This window comes from Aquila chrysaetos, chromosome 6, assembly GCF_900496995.4.
Source record: "Aquila chrysaetos chrysaetos chromosome 6, bAquChr1.4, whole genome shotgun sequence".
Lineage (NCBI taxonomy): Eukaryota > Metazoa > Chordata > Aves > Accipitriformes > Accipitridae > Aquila > Aquila chrysaetos.
In genome coordinates this window covers 17,051,322-17,068,879 of record NC_044009.1, presented here as the reverse complement: position 1 = coordinate 17,068,879, position 17,558 = coordinate 17,051,322, and the positions used below count along the sequence as shown (strand labels likewise).

At 36.3% G+C, this 17,558-nt stretch overlaps 1 long non-coding RNA gene across 1 annotated transcript in view; it reads left to right on the top strand.

The window, feature by feature from the left end:
* The first annotated feature begins 12,728 nt into the window (after window positions 1–12,728).
* Window positions 12,729–17,558, top strand: part of LOC115343236 — a 79,615-nt gene continuing 74,785 nt past the window's right edge. The window contains exons 1-2 of the long non-coding RNA XR_003924057.1: window positions 12,729–12,760; window positions 15,809–15,917. This is a non-coding gene — a long non-coding RNA (uncharacterized LOC115343236). The remainder of the gene's footprint in view (window positions 12,761–15,808; window positions 15,918–17,558) is intronic.

Sequence of the window (17,558 nt, the reverse complement as noted above, 5' to 3'; positions counted from 1 at the left end):
GTTGGATTAGTTGATTCAAGAGAGAGTAACCAAGTGAGCTATTGTCCCAAACCTTGAGGACTTCTTGATTCTCTTTTGGAATATAGCACTATGTGACTAATAAATGTAACTGTTGAACAGATTTCAGTTTCTGTGTTGCTGGAAAGTAACAAAAAAAAGATTTAGTTAGTTATACTGATGCAGTTTCTGAGACACAAACAAAAATAACACTGTATATTCACATCGAGTGAAAATGCCATACTGAACTGCCTAATTCTTACCACTGAAGAGAAGTTACTTGTGTTATTCGTAGGATCTGTGAGATATTACTAAGGTGGTATGCTGAATGTTAAAACTGTAGCAATTCCTAGAACTGCGGTGTGGAAAATCCAAATCAGGTCAGATGAGATGGACGCATGGCTTCCCACTGAGGGAGGGGGAAGAATAGGCTTCTGCTGTACCCACAGATAACTCAGAATCTGCTCTGGTGTATCAAAGAATGAGAAATATTACATCCTGTAGCATATATTTCAAAAGTAGCATCACTTTCTGTATCTGGAGAAGGAGAAGAAACACTTGGCAATTGTGCAATCTCTTGAGAAACTGCTGTCTTGTTTGTATGGGAAGCCTTCTATTGTAGATACACTTCTAAAATTATAAGATACCGTGAAGTAAGGGAATTCAAAATGTATGAGGTTAAATTTGTTCTTGCCAAACATATGGCATGCTAGTAGAAACACTGAAAAGCAAAAGTATTGATGTTTCTGACTGTCCAGGAACATCCCCTTAGGGGACAATTGCTGCACTGTGTCATATCAGGAGAGAATCCTTCTCACATTTCTGTAGGAGCGATGTATGACAGATGGTAGAACTAGACAATTTATTTACTTTCAGCCTTGGATGTGCTATGTTAAAAGCTGTGTCCCAGAAAGAGGGCCAAGAGGAAGACTGCTTGTCTGCCATGGTCTTGCTGTGTCATTTCTGGGCTTCATGGAGCCTTTGACAGGCAGAGGGGCAAGACGATAACTTGGAGACAGCTGGACACACTCAGTGGGAAGGAAGTCAACGCAGGAGAGCAGGGAACTTCGGAGAGGATCAGGGGATGTTAGTAGCCGCTATGCTAGCCAAACCTCAGAAGTGAAGAAATTAAGTCTTTCCTGTACGTCCACAGAAATTACTTTTTTGGTCTTTGTTAACCTCAGGCAGTCTGACAGTTGCTGAACTACAAAGGAAAATCAGAGCAAAGGTCTTACCCTTTATAGATGCTGTGGGTACAAGACCTTTGTTTCCAAACTGGTTCATGTTTTCCACTGAGAAAAAAAAAATTTCCCTACTTAAAGTTATGTTGCTGTAGTTGGCTTTTTTTGTGTTCTATAAAAAGATTGCAGTAGCAACTGAAAGCAGGGATTGCTTCGAGGAAATGGCTGGGAAGGGGGACAAGCCTTTCCACATCATATGCATGGCTGATTAGGGGTCAGCTGCAGGCTTTGCCTGTAATGGTGGGCTTTTAGTTTTCAAGTATTAGCTTTGAAAGCAACAATAACTTTATTATTTTGCTTATCATTGCAGAGTTGTTCAAGTTTTGCATTATGTCTTTGTCTTTCTCAGGAGGCAAATACTCTACAAAATTGTGGCTATAGGGTTACATGCATGTACTTGCCGAAAATGTAATATGTTAATATTTATATGTATTTTCCAGCTAGGATCTCAGCAAAGATTCAAATTTGACAGAAGAAATTAAGACCTTGACTTTACCTATAACCTTTCTAATATTTGACGTCTCATTTACTTTGTGAACTAAGATCATCAGAGTCCTCAAAGTTGTCCAAGACACGCTTCTCGAGTATACTCAGACAAATGATCCTGTTGCTGCTAATCATTAGCAGGCAGATGGTAGGTGATCAAGATTTCATTATCAAACACCAATTTTCTTTTGAGGTGAAAAGATGACCATCTGTTCCTAACATTGTACCTAAGGGAGCCTACAACTCTGGTTTATTTGATTACAAAATATAATAAGAAACTTCTTTTAATTCATTTTCTTATTACATTTAATAGATATTATTTAAATTCTGCTAGCATTTCAAAAGAGTGGAGGTGAAACTAATTATCAGGTGGATCTTATCTTAAAGGTGACCATTTGGGGATGTCTGAAGAAAATATTGTTGCCTCTGAGTTTTTCATGTTAAGTCTACAGGTTTTCTCTTTTCTACAACAGGGGTAGTATACATAAAATAAAAAGGCTGCTGAATTTTTCAGTTATAAGAATACTGGATATTTTGTTTCTGAATTTTGAAACCTTTCCTTACCTTGGGAGAAACTTTAATTTCATTCATGCAAAGTCCTGTCTGACAGTGAAAATAGTACATCCGACTGAAATACTGAAAGTACAAATTCTGCAGCTACATGTGTGTGGTAGAAATTGGTCTATGCAAGTTTGGGAAAAGGAAATGCTGCTGCTTTTTTTTGCCTTTTTTTTTTTTTTTTTAAGAGCTGAAGATTATGTAATTGAGTCCATCTGTGTGTCAGTTATGACTTTTAAGCCAGCTGACCACTGTCAACCAAACATAACAAGGGAGAATAAAAATCTCTGTGATATTGCTTCCTACAAGTTTTGTGACCTTCAGCAGCTGTGCAGAGGAAATGAGCATTCCCACTGATGACTAGACAAGCAAATTTCAGCCATTATGAATTCTGTTAAGCAGCAACCACTTAGATAATCAATATGCATATGCAGATGGGTCATAACTTTGGTATCTCTTGAGTGGTAGGAGTGTCACTGGGAGCACGGTGGGGAGTTGGAGTTATGGCAGTAACAGTGGTGCACTGGGGGAATTAAAACACAAAACATCTGTAGAAACTTCATTAGCTCATAGGCTCTCAAAACAGCAAAGTGAAGTTACAGGCAAATAATTGCTGAACAGAATAAAATGGGATGTAATTTCAATGACGTTTTTGTTTTTAAATTGAAAATATGATTGGATTGATTAAAAGTTAAGTTCAGATTTCATTCTCTAATCCTTGCAATTTGTGTGAAATAGATTCTCAGTGTCATATAGTTTTGTGTTTCTTATAATGTTTTTATTATTTCCAGTTCAAATTTTTAGACATACCTCTTTTGTATATGTAAATTATTTTAAAAAAACCCAAACCACACACACAAAAAAACCAAACCACAAAAAATCTCTGATATTTTTTAAACAGTGACCAAATGATTATACAGATAAGCAATGCACTTTCTGCTTTTCAGGCTATATACCCATCTGTGGGCCAGAGTAATGAAAAGACAGTAATAGCCAACTTAGGCAGCCTAACACAAAACGCATTTGCAGGAGATTCTACAAATTCCTGTAAGAAGGAAAACTGAAGTAAAGAATTTCTTAGAAACCTGAAAATAAAACCATGTATCTGTAGTTAGCCAGTTAACTAAATTTATAATATCCTTACAGATATGTGCAGAAGTTTACGACTTGACAGTAAATTATAGTTATACGATTGTCTTGGTGATGAAACCAGTGTTTGTGTACCAAAATTCCTTACAGCTATGGTATTTTAAAAACTTGACAATGTGAAAAAGGTATTTCCTATAGAATATTTGAAATTCCCATCACCACCTTCTGAAAAGAATTGCGAATTAGTGGATCAAATAAATGTTTGTGGCAAAACAGCAAGTGCTTTTACTTTATTTTGATTGATGTTTCTTTGATGTGAATACCAACTACTGGGTCAGAGCAAAATGAGAAGGTAGTATGTAAGGTTTGCTTAATCAATTTGCTTGGTCAGTCTGCATGATGTTGAGAAAGTGGCTGTGACCATTAATTTTTTGTTTGTGATTGTCTCATTTTTTATGTTTGCACGGAGCTTTGTTGATGATTGTTGCCTCAGGCAGTGCCCAGGGAGATGGTACTTCAGTGAGATGCAGAAAACATCTGCCAGACTGGTTTTGCCTTTCTTCTGTATACAGTTATTCTCTTGGCATGTGACACATGTAAAACAACTAAGTACATTTTATGTTACGTAGAGCAATTAGAATCTAAACACAATGTGTTTTCAGTAAGGAAAGCGTAAGATTTATTAATCTTAGGCTACAGTTAGGTGCAGCCTGCAGGCGGACAACCATGAATGGCTTCTAATCTGCCTCTGAATAGGTAATTTACAGTGGTTAGCAGTGAATTCTTCCTTACAGTATCAGATGAGTAAGACAAAAGTTGGCCTGAGCTGTCACCCCTCCAAAGTGGTCTTCAACAGAAGATGTGTCCATGTGTTCTCAAGGTTGATTTCAGGTTACTGATACCTGATATAAAAGCTTTGTTTGTTTAAACGACTATTTGCAACCATATGTAACATCACTACGTAATATATCCATAGCGGCTGAAGGTACTCCTGGTTTTTCCCAGTAATATCTCATTGTGCTGCTTTATTTTTATATTACTATGCAACAGTAAAAGCAAGTAACAAAACTTGCTAAGCTCAGCAGCGAGGAAGAAACAAGAAAATTTTATTTTCAAAAGATTCTTTAATAATTATTTCCCCGTGTAAGCACCTTGGAGTGTCTTGACAGTAGAACTGACAAACAGCTTACTTGCAAGAGGGAGATTGTAATCGGCTTTGCAAAATGGAGTAAGCTAAAAATGACAGTTCACTGAACTGCCAGCTCCAAATGTTGTTATTTACTGGTAAATCAGTTTAAAAATGCAGATTAAATTCTGCCTTTTCCAGCTTTAAAATAAATAATATACAATATTAACTCACAAGAGAAAGAAATTATTCATTTGGAATATACTTTGTGTTTCCATATCGAACTTCATATATTTTCTTACCAAAGGTTGCCTCACTGTCTAATAGGCCACCTAATTTTGAACGATAATAATTCAGGTGAATTATTATGAACAAGAGCTTTGAAGTGATTTAAGGCTTTAACATGCAAGAAGATTGTAGTAGAAAGTTTGAGTAATGCTCTAAAATTTGGGAACTTCAAAATTTCAGTGACTTATTAGATAGTGTTAGCATAGCATATGAAGTACATAGTATGTGTTAGGAAATTTGCCTTTATGCCCGAGAGCTTTGCAAACCTGGGCCACTTCTGTTTAGGTTTCACAAAATGAAAATCACATTATATTTCATTCTGATATGGACAATCCTCACTGGCTAATTAATTTAGATTAAATCTAAATTCTTTTCATATCAGTTCTATCCAAGTTGTGATGAAGCTCTAAACATTTATGTCCTATTTTTATAAAATCTTTATATTTTCCGATTTTCCTAAGAATTTGAAATAGAAGCATGAAGAAAGTGTATTGAGGTAACCTGGCTTAGTGAATGTAGTAAGTACTCAAAAGACTGATGACATAAAGAAGTCAAATGCTACCTGTAAATGAAATCATCACTAGGTGTCACTCTGGGAAGTTGTTACAGACTTGCGACAGGAAGGGCTAAAGAAAATTCAGACAGACGTTTTTCTGTTTACTACAACAGTAGCCAAATGGTCTGGAAATCATAGAGGAAAAACTCTCTCTTTAAAAAAAAAAAAAAAAAAAAAGTTTTCCCTGGAATTTTTGGAGCATGAGATATGGATCCAGCTAAGTAATTTGCTCTACATTCCTGTAAAAAAAAAAAAAAAGCCTGATTCTTATCTATTTGCCAAGATTGCTTCGCATCATTTTAGACATAAGGAGAAATCTTAACATTAAATGTATTTCTTCACTTCCTAGGCCAAAAATGTTTGCTCCTAAGGTAAATCCTTCTTCATTTCAATCAAAAAACCCTTCGTTTCAGGCAGACTTCTGTATTTTCAAATACAAAGTCATCAATTCCTTTAACTCTGCCACTATCAATAAGCTGCACGTGCACGTACTTCTTCCCAGGTTCCAGTGTCTGACAGATTGTATAGGAGTTTCACTTGAGAATATGTTTGTTCTTTTGTTTATTATTATTTTTGCATTTCCTGTATGAATATGGAAAATATTTAAATTTAAATCCACTCTTGGTCTTTTATCATAACTGTTGCCATATAATATTATTTTAGATTATCATATTCTGTGTATTAGGGGTACTTTTAAATTTGACTTTCTAAATAAGGAATGGATTCAAGCTGGGATAAAGCTACCTACTAAGCTACTGAAGATGTGAATATTATATACTGGAAGAGTTTACAACTGTACTTAATTAACCATGTGCCCATCATGACTGCATAGGCTAGAATTAAGAGATAATGCTCTCTACAGGAATTACTCAAATGGGAGAGTTAGCACAATTTAGAATTATCCTAGAACTGAAGAACTTTGGGACTAATACCCTAGACATAATTAATATGATCATAAATTCAAATATTCTAGCTCTTGAGATATAACAAGTCAGGCAACAGTATTAGTGGAAATGCATATTCAAGAGAAGCAATAATCCTTATTCTTGTCTACAGCTAGGATCTAACAAGACCAAAAGAAATGAATGGATATCACTCCTTAAAGTTTCATTGTGATATAATAATTTTATGGGGAAGGAGGGTAGGGAAGAAATGGAAAAAGGTTTTCAGTGAACTACTGGAGAAATTTTTAAACAATATTTTAAATTTTTTAATTTCTTTGGTAAGCATATTGGCAAGTACTCTAGGGCACTTCATTCTTATTAAACTCACTGGTTCTGAATAATGGGTTGCTTTGAGAATTAGGGCATTTGTCTACTTAAAAATTCAATAGCACTTAAGGAGTCAGGACCTTGTTGACTGTATGCAAGACAGTGAAATAATAATAATAATGAAAGAACAAAAATCTTGTAGTTTTTTTATATCCCTGCCAAAAGGCAGATGTGCAGTAGCCATTCTCTTCTGTAAATTTTCAGATTTAATGTTAAAAATGTTATTCTGTTCTATGTTATGTATTTGAAATCTACTCAAGAATTTAACTGAGCAGCAACTCAGAAGAAACTTACTGTAAGTTTTCTTTCAGAATTCAGACTTGTGTAGTTTTGTGCAGAGAATCTTTAGTACTTGGCAACCTGAACAGGTGAAAATGGGCTCAACATAGTTTCAGTCATTTCAATAATGTTGACAGCTATTGCTCTTAAATTGCCCCCCCCCTTTTTTTTTCCTTTTAAAAATACTTTTTTTTTCTCTTCTTGCTCTAAAAGCAATCAACATAAATCTCAAAGGAATCAGCTGTGTCAGTTTAACAGTGGCATTAATAAGGCATGCAGAAGTAAAATGCAAATAGATGAACATCTGAAGGAAAATAGAGTTTTTTGGTGTATCAGTAAAAAAAAAATTGCATCGTTGGGTTGGAAGGCATGCTTGGATTCATACGTGACTTTTAAAGTCTCTATCTGCTAAAATTCTTGAAAACCGACCAAATACTTTTGAATTGTTTATTAAGATTGAGCTGCTTATTTTAGTTAGATTTTCTGCCCACTGAAATGTATTTTTTTTTTCCTTGTGTTTTCCATGGTTTTCGTTTGCCCCATTTTATGAAAATTATCTTGAAATAAACTGGCTAGCTTCCACGTTGCTAAGGTAAAATTGCTATAGGTAGAGATGTTTTTTTATTGCTGGTGTCCACTAGCACCTCAAAAAGTATAATGCAGAGGATTTTGCAACAGCATGCAGTCAGCACAGAAAATAAAATTCAGTGAAATGTTTGCAATCTGATTTTTAAAAAGCAATGATGAACTTTTCAGTCTGTGTAATGTACTTTCGCCTGTACAATAATGTACTGAAATTTGCTTCCTAGGGCTTCCCAGCTGATAATTGTGTCAATTTTTTTCTCTTTCATTCCTTTTGTTCCAAACAGACACTTATCAGGTATCCAAATGTTTGTATCTGAAGGAAGATATTTTGCATAACACCTCAATGTGAAGAATTTAAATGTACCTTAGCAAAGATTCCTGAAGTGTAATAGATCTTTTTAGGTCTTTTTGCGGCCGTTCCTTCTTAGTGTCTTTTAAACAGTTTTATGTAGCTCTGATCTTACTTATTTTTTTCTTGAGAAACATTTACAGCTATAAAGGAAATGAAAGCTGCTTATGCCCATATCCTGCAGGAACTGAGAGATGCACTTAATTAGATGCACTGGCAGTACTTAATGTAAAAAGTTTGGGTCTTAAGATGCAAGGCACTCTAGTGCCATGGCCCAGTGACTAGAAGGGAGGACTGTTCACATGGACATCAGGATCCCCTATATGAGAATGTCTTCCCCCGAGCTATGGCTCATGGTCCACACCATGGTAGGTGCTGGCAGCAGAAGTGCCTTGGCTGCACCGAGCTCAGTGGTGGTGCCCAGGGCAGAGCTGGGGCCTTCTCCAGGGGCAGCTACCCACAGCGAAGCTCCTCCTGCTCCACTGCAGTTTGAAGGCAGAAAGGTTATTATGAAATTAAACCCCGGTGGGAAAAGAAATAGCAGTGTCTCTGTTCTTTTTTTTTTTTTTTTTCCCTTTTTCTTCCTCCTGTCTTTTGTTGTTTTGTTCCTTCTGTATTGCTTTATTTAGCATATACAACACTGAAGCACATAAAGTACATTAGCAAGCCAGGCATGATTGCACCAGGCACTGGTACGTGAATAGCAGTTGCTGTTGCGAACTTCAAACATCTGTTCCTGGTCCTACTAGGGATGGTGTATCCCAGATGTATACAGCTATAGTTTGCTTTTCTTCCTTTTTTTTTTTTTTTTTTTTTTTAACCATCTGAACTCCAGGGTAAGGTTCTTTTTTCTTTTATGATTTGAAAGCCGGTTAAAACATTATCTAGAGCTATTTTGATCTGTTTGCTGAGGAATAGATTGGTGTATTTGTTTCAGAATCCACATGCATAACACCTGATGTGCATTTCTGTCACAGGCCAAAGGGACCCTTAGTGCAATTGATTTAAAATCTCAGTTCTACTGGTATCGTTTTGATGTAATGAAGTAGGAGGTATAATCAGTAGTTACCCCCAATTGTTCCCAGTGAGAAGAAAATTTCAGAGTCAAGTGTGAGATTTTGATGGGTGTGTATCATTCCAGTTACAGGTAGTGCTGTGGCAGAAGTTGCTCTTGCTGCTTTGAGAGTGCTTTCCCTACTGCTTTGTATCAAAACTGTGTTAATGGGAACATTACTTTAAATTGATCCTTTGCCATACTGTCTTTTCTCTAACTTATAGACTCAAACCCAAGATGATTATATCAGAAAAATATGAAATTAAGCCCTTAGTGCTACACATACCCATTGAAACCAGCCAAGTTACCTAAGTGTAGAATTTGATCTTAGAACACGGGCATGTCTCCCTCATCATATTGTGTTTTCTTTTCTTGCTCCTCATAATATCGCTGTCAGTTACAGCTACGGTAAGAGCAGCAGGTAGCAACATCTACGTTGAGTTTGGAAGAACAGGCTTTAAGCAATGACTTTCCCATCGCTATGAACCAATGTTTCAGGGCAATCAAACTGGGAATTTGGCCTATGTAGCTGGATATTTGAAGACCCAGTGCACACACAGTGTCCAGCCTGACTTTGGAGTCTCTTTCTGTTTTCTTTAAGAGAACCTGTGTGTGTCTGACAGTGGCACTGGAATTTGCTGGCAACTTGGGTGCTCCCCAGCTACATCTGTGATCTTCCAAGGCAACTAGTGTAGTGCAAATCCACTACCTTATGTTAAAAAAAGTGGAAAAAAAACCCCCTAATCTTTCAGGCCTTGTATTTCATTAAGCAAATGGGAAAAAGAAACTGGTCGATGTATAAGTTCTGTTTCCAGCTCTTAGGACTACCCTTATGAGGCCTACTCATCTGCCCTAAACAGGCCTTAATATTGAAAGGTGTCAAATTTTTCTTTTCAGTCTGAAATATTGAAGGTTATTTCCAGTGACAAGCAAAAATTCTTTCTGTGAGCATGAAGTAAAAACTGAGTATCCAGGTACAGAATTTTATCTTCATAACTTTTTTATTAGTCCTTAAAAAATCAAGATCAAGCTCCAGAAAAATCTTGCATTCTGTTTTCTTTCTTGGTTTTTTTGGAAGGTGTTTTAAAAGTGTTATGCATGATAAATAAAATATTAACAATCTCCTTTTATCCTCTTTGTTAGAAATATTTATAGCTAATCTTACTCTTAGTGAATTGCAACGAAAATTTAATTATCTTTTTGCAACCGAGGCAACCATATTGATTAATATAGTAGGCTAGAATCTTAGTATTTCACTGTAATATAATCAGCATCTTTATAGTGATGCACTTAGTATCCTATGTATTTTATTAATTATTAAAATGGAAACGTGAGGCTTGGTTAAATGCCACTACAGACTAGTTGAAGTGAACAAAACCCCGATGGTAACACTGTTCCTCTCCAACTGTTTAAGAAGAAATATGAAGCAATTTAGCAATTGTAATTCCCTTTGCTTCACAGCCTTGGACCCTGGGGTTTTGTGTGTGTTACATCTGTAGATTGTAGAGTATTTGACAGTAAAATAATTGTGATGAATGTTAAAACTAGTTCTAAATTGGATCCAAGAAATGTGTAAAGCAGCCTGCTTCACGCAAGACAATGCTGGCTCAGCTTTTGGGTCTGTCAGTACCTAGTAACTGGGGGTCACCAGTCACTGTGAATGTGTAAAACTGGAGGTGAAAGATTCAAGTAACTGATCTGGATCTTCAGATGCTGGATTTGCATATGTAATAGACTTGGGGTTTTTGTAGCTAATACTGGTGTCGGTGGGGCTGGCGCAGCCCCCACAGTGTCATTTGGAGTTCCTCTTACTAAGCACACCTGAAGCGGTGCCCACTTTGGCCTGAATTTGCCTGCCCCTCCATATGGAAAAAGGGTTTATACAGCTGTGTGGCAGCTGTCTTTTCTCTATACAATTCCTACTTTGCTGTTTGAATGGTGACGGGGGACCTAGTGCGATGGGAGTGCAGGAACAGGAAGGCTGTACTGGGACATGGGGAGCAGTGAAAAGGAAAAGAGTGAGTACAGGAATGGGGAATAAGGAAGAAATCTGGATATGCGGTGCAAGCATTGTGTTCTGAAAAAAGGCAGCATGTTAGATGTGAAGACCTGTTGGTCGGGAGCATGGCGGGGGGTCCAGCTTTGAGAAAGTGGTGGGGGAGGCAAGTGGTTCGGGCGAGCCTGCCTCGCCGCTTTGCTGACATCAGAGCATGCTAAACTCATGTAATGAATACACCCTCAGAAAGGGAATAGGTGTATAGATGCGTGGTGTGCAGAAATGGTTTCATTCATTCACTGCATTTATTAGCTACAAATTATTTCCCTTCTTCTTGACTACAGATATGCACATGTACAGTATTGCTTGCATATTGTAAGCTTTCTTCAGATGCACACTGGGATAGCATGCCAATTTGACAAAGCAGTTAAAACCATGCCTAGCTAACCACAGGAGTTACCCCATTAACATCAGTGGCTCTGCTTGTAAAAATAGACAGGTGATTACGTACTTCTCAAAGCTGACTCCTAGCTTTACGTAGTGATATCTAGTATAAGAAGTTTAAATTTCTAAGTTGTCCTGTGGTATACTATAACTTTATTGATAGGAGATAATGTGCTGAAAGAATTGCAATAGCTGCCATAATTGCTAATGGTGCCAGCAACATTACTGTAGTACTGTAGCAGGTTGCATTGTTTCATGCCGACAGTAAAAAATTTCTCTCTGTTTTAAATGGAGAAATGTCCCTACTCTATGACTATTTGCATATACATAATTGCTTCTAATTTCTAGTTGGTAAAATGGCAGTTAATGAATACTTTAACTAAAGAAGTCAAGGATAATTCATTTAAATTTGAAAGTCTTATGGGAATGTTAATTTACCATTTACTATATGTGAACAGATAATGGTTTCTCATCTTATGAAAGCTTGATGAGAAAATACTGAGGTATTCAAATGAGGAGAAAAATGTCTTGAGCGTCACTGAAAAGAGACTTCAGTATGTTGTCTTGAGATCTTATAACTTCAGTTTTATAGCTTTGTGTGCAGCTGGTTTGGTACAATGGACTGGTTGGTACAGTATAACAGGGGTCCAAACCTTGCATGTTAGTAGGATACAAGTTTCAAAGCCAAATTTTACTAAGTGCTAAGTTTCTTTTCTAAAGTATTTACCTCATACGTTGGCTGTTAGTGTAGTTGTGAACTGTCAGTATACCATAAACTTTGATCATTAGGCCATTTGGGGGTCATTATTTTCTTGTGGGTGAGAGGAAGGAAAGAGATTCTTAAAGCTCTTCTGTTCTGTGGGCTTCATCAGCTAGTCGGGGAGGTAGGAGGTGCAAAGAGCTGGATCAAGCCTCGCTAAACTTTGTTAGGTCACACAGGTTCATTTCCAGGGAGTTGGCACCTGCAGATGTTTGGTTTTTTTGACTGGGGCAATCAGTCAGAATCTGTCATCAATCATCTTTAATTTCTGATACGTATCCATTAACAACTGAAAACCTAGTTAGCAGAAATAATGCAGAATTCTTTAATAAGGTGGTAATTGTAAGGAAGTGGAACAATAATGTGTTTGCTGGAGTGCTTTCTTTTCACTGTATCTCCCAGCATACTACTTATCAATCAATACGCTCCAGTGTCGTATTCTAGACAGCAGAGCAGGCTGAGCTGGCTCCTTTTCAGATCCGATTGTGCAGTCCTAATTTAGATAAGAATCCCAGCAGAGCCGAAGTACGACTTAAAATGACATTTGAAGGACTAGTCTCATTGTGAGGCTTAATTGGCTTAATCATGAATTTTCCTGCCACAACTTTCTAGTCTTTTTTAGTCATGTAGGAGAGGGAGGAAACGCTTGTGTGTGTGGGCATGAGTAAGAGGAAAAGGAAAGTGTATAAGTTGATTATGGGTTTGTATTGTTCATATGGAATTTTATGGAATATATTTGTACACAATTTTCTTTAATAGAACCTTTTTATCATCTTTTTAATATCAATGCTGGTTGATGCCTTGTTTGTGCTTTTACTTTATAGTTAGCACCCTTTCAATTAGTGGGCTTTGAATACAAGTACCTCATTCAGTATGCTATTAAAAAAGATTAAAAAGAAGTATTTTTTAAAATTTAAGATAGACTCATCAAAAAAAGGGGGAGGGGGGTGTAGAGTCCAAGAGAAGTTACGGTATGAACTCTTGTCTTCCTCACCACTGTTACCTTTACAGGAGGAGAAATGAGGTTTACAGTAGTCAGGGGATGACCTGTCACAGCAGGACACTAACTTTGAGGGCCATTACATGTTTTTCGTTGTTTTCTACCATCCTTGCACTGAATAATTTCCCCTTTCTGTTCTCCCAATTCTACCTGATTCCACAGTGAAGCTGCAAAGACAAAAGCAGTAATTGGGGCCATAAGGTCTGGAACTGATGGAGAGAGAAATGGGATTGAAATGGTAGGAAATCCTACCATATCAGGCATGTCTGTAAGTTTCTGTCATGAATAACTTAGACTGAGATGACCACACAGGTGAAAGAACTTGAGAGACAAAAAGATGAACAAGTTTACCAAGCTTGCGTACAAAATCTTTGGCTGAAGAAGAGACTGAAATTAGACTTTGAGTCTTAATCCATGTATAATGTCTGTAGCGTATAACACTCTGGGATGGGCACTCTGTGTTCAGCACTATTCATGGTGAGCTCCAGACACGAATGGGAGCTTTGGATATACCGCATTATAAATTAGTAACAATGGAAGACATTTTTAATACAGAGCAAGTAAATAGCATTTTCCTTTACTTTTGCTGGAAAATGCGGAGCTAAATTTCTTAGCGTTGCTTGGAAATTCTTAACCAGTACTCAACAAAGAACTCAACTCCTTTCAACCTTCCTACTCAGAAAACCAAACCAACCAAACAAACAAAAAACCAACCAAACAAAAAACCAAACCAAACAAAAAAATTGCATCTCTAATAAATGTTAATTTTTATAGAATTGAATATATTTGTAATTATTTTCCTCTAGGGAAAAATCACAAGAATTTTACATTTTATTTTTTGAATAATCTATAAGCAAAACCCCCTATTTCATCTTTCAAATAGACCTGATGTACTATATAATTGCATTAAAGCACCTGAGAGCACACGACATTGAAGGATGTTACCACACCTAGCTTACTTGAAAGCTTGTCCTAGAAACAAAATGGTAGGTAGGCTCGTATAAATTATAGGCTAAATAAAGTAATGTTGAAAACGATAGCATTGTCTAGTAACATGGATACCAACCATTGGAAATACCTTTTGGAGCAGTAAAACAAAAATAAGAGTTACAAATAAAACCTCTCAGCAAAATATGAATCTTGTCCATCAGATTTAGAGTGGCTGGTATGCAACATAATGGGGCACAGGATTCTCTGGAGTAAACAAAAAATAAATTGATTGCAATAAGTGATATAAAATAATGTTAAATGAGGTGAGAGTCAGACCCAGTGATATGCATGTATTTTTTTTTTAACTTGACTTCCTTGTTGTTTTATTCATACATATTTAATACACCAGAATTAATCTTAATATTACTTCAGCTCAAATATTAACACAGATTTTAAAGTTGAGTCCCTGCCTGCATGGGACAATGATCATTGTAAAAATCTTTGCGATGGCTGTTCAAAAGCTGCTTTTCTCAGCAGGGAGAGACTTGTATGATTTTTAAGGTTGTCATATGTGCTTTGGAGAAGTGTCATTTTTTTATATTAAGATATCACTATTAATAATTCTTGAGTTCTACTCAGAAATGAATATAGGAAAGGGAAGCAGAGGTTTGCTATTTATCCTGCAACAGAACTGAGTCAGGTTTTGACAGAGGTCTGGAATTCCTGCACCAGACCCTGCTGTGCCCCTCTAGCCTGGACTTCCCCGATGCTGGGAACACATCAGCCTACAACTTTTTTTGGACAATTTTTTCTCCAGCTACATGAGAGGGAAAAAAGACGACTAATTACTTCCTGAACAAAAGCTTTTCAATTCACATAATACTTCTCTCTTCTTTCAATATTGATGTATCTCTTAATGCTTTACTCCTCCTCTCTCTATTGGGTCATCCTCTTAAAGCATTATTTAAAGAGCCAGTTCAGTGAGTAACTCAATGTTTAACTTCTCAAATATAAAATGCAGTATGTAATCAAGCAAGAGTTTTATAACAGTAACATGGCTTGCTTAGTAGGACTGTTCAGAGGAGGGTGACTAATCAAATACCTGATAACCACGTAATTATGAATGTGTTTTCTGTAACTGTCCTACTGTATTATTAAGCTGAAGTAGATGTTTCTGGAGAAGAAAAAAGCTAAGGAAACTTTTCATTCACACTAATGGAAAGTCATCGTTTAGCAGGCAAGTCTTTGATTCTTCTGCAACTGTTGTTTTTGCCAGCAGAGGTTAAAAAATCAGAGGTGCCGATATTCTTGGCAGAAACACAGTACTTGTTCTACGTGGCTTAGTTAAGTGGTTTGGACTTTGTGACTGCCGCAACTTTCATGGGAATAAATAATGATTATAGGATACGGTTTTAGTACTAATATTTTAGCTTGCATTTTAATGCTGTGTTTATGTCTTCATATGGAGTGTATTGTGCTTAAAGACTAGAAAACAGGAGATATTTTGAATCTTTAGCTTGTGCCTACAGAGGATGGACTCAACAGTCAATCCTTGCAAGAAGTATATGCTAAATCATTTCATTTTTGCATTGCAACGGATGACAGGTCTGCACACAATCAGCTGACGAGGGCAGTAACTACCTAAAGCACTCTGAACTGATTGCAATTACCTGATCATGCTCTACCATTAATTACCTTCTCTGGTCACTCTGGCACAGAGAGAAAGGAATATGAAAGAACATTAAGCTTCCTTCCTTATATACATTTTTTTTCTTATGAAAGTTATATTTGTTCTACAGAAATAATACTGAAATTAAAGACCTGGTTAATGGGAGCTATACTCATTAGCTTGCTACAAATAAGCATACGGCTTGTGTTGAAACTCTAAACAGGCTCAAGCTGTAGATGGTCAACAATAAGTGACTTAAAAAAAGAACGAGATGTACTGAGAAGCTGGTGTTTATTTCCCCTCCCCCAGCCTTTTACAAGATAATTGCTATAGCATGCACTGAGCATAGCTATGTGACTGTATCAGCATGGTTTCTCACAGCTTTCTTTTATTTCAACCTCCAGAAGCACAGTTGCTTCTCCACTAATTCTCAATGTAGAACAATTAAACACTGAAAGTTGCCGTGTTTGTAATAGCTTAGCAAAATTTTCTGGAGTAACTGAATATAGAAATAAAGAGATAATATGCTGTTATACTGGGAAACAAAAATTCGGAAGTTTACTTTAGGTGTTTCTTTTCCTTAAGTGGAACCTGAAATCACATACAACCTTCACAGTTCCTTCCACTCTGATGGACCATTTCAGAAAACCAGCTGAACACGCATATCTATTGAAACTTGAAATGGTGCCCTGGTCTACTCGGGAGAAAATTACCTACAATCTGATTAAGAAGTCATTGAAAATTTGCTGAAGTCTGAGAGAGACTTTATAAGAAGTTTTCAGTGGGTTTCTGATGAGTCCCAAGGGTTTAAAACTGTATTTTCTCATCTAAATATTTCTTTCACTGTCCATATAAAAAAATCAATATTATTTTCAACTGAAGATGAAAGAAGTTCTCATTTTTAAAAATAATTAATGAACTACAAATTAAAACAAACTGAGGTACTTGTACCAGAAACACAATTGTCACAAATTTTGTTTCTGTATATAGAAATCAAATTGCATCTAGGAAAATTTGTTACCATCTATAGTCCTTGTCAAGCAGATTAACTCTGTCTGTTATTACAGTTAAACATATCAGCATTATTGTTTTCTTCCATACTCCTTCCTCCCATGGAATATTTATTTCTTCCTATTTTTTTCCTTTGCCTTAGAGGTTAGGAAATCACATTTTGGGATGCATATGAAGTCCACTGAAACCAGCAGAAATATTCCTGTTGATTTAAATGATATTTGGGTCAGAGTCCAAAGGTTAATTATCTATTAATTCTTTTTCATAGTTTCACTTGCATTTTTATCTTTTCACTGTTACTCAAAATACTTTTTAATTTAGTATATTGTTGATGATTTTCACTAACTTCTTGTTTGTGCTATTTTCTGAAATTGTAAGATTGAAGTAGTAATAAGTGGCAGATTTCGTAGAAGCACCTAGTTATTTGCTTCAGAATTAAAATTACCCTGAGACCACGTTTAAAGTCTTTGAAAGTTACCTGAATGTATCACAAAGAATACTTCTTCCATTCTATTCCTTTTTTTGTATTTCTGTTAAAAAGGAAAAATGAAATGTATATGGAAGGGCTTCTAGTAGAAACATGAACGAAGTGCTGTGGCCTCTCTCGCTTCACTCTAGATGCTTGATTTTTCTAGCTATTTGGTCTCTTTTTAAGGAAGATCAAATGAGATTCAAAGAATGATGAGATCATCACCTGCTGGTTGTAGTTAATAATCCATTTGCTAGTCTTTATTCTTGGAAGCTTCTCAAACTTTTCTTAGCTTTTGTTTTATATAGAATAGATGGTGGAATTATTGCCGTACTTAAATTTGCTTTTTTTTCATGTCATCCAAGTCCTGTATGTTCAATATTTCTAAGTATTCCCTTAG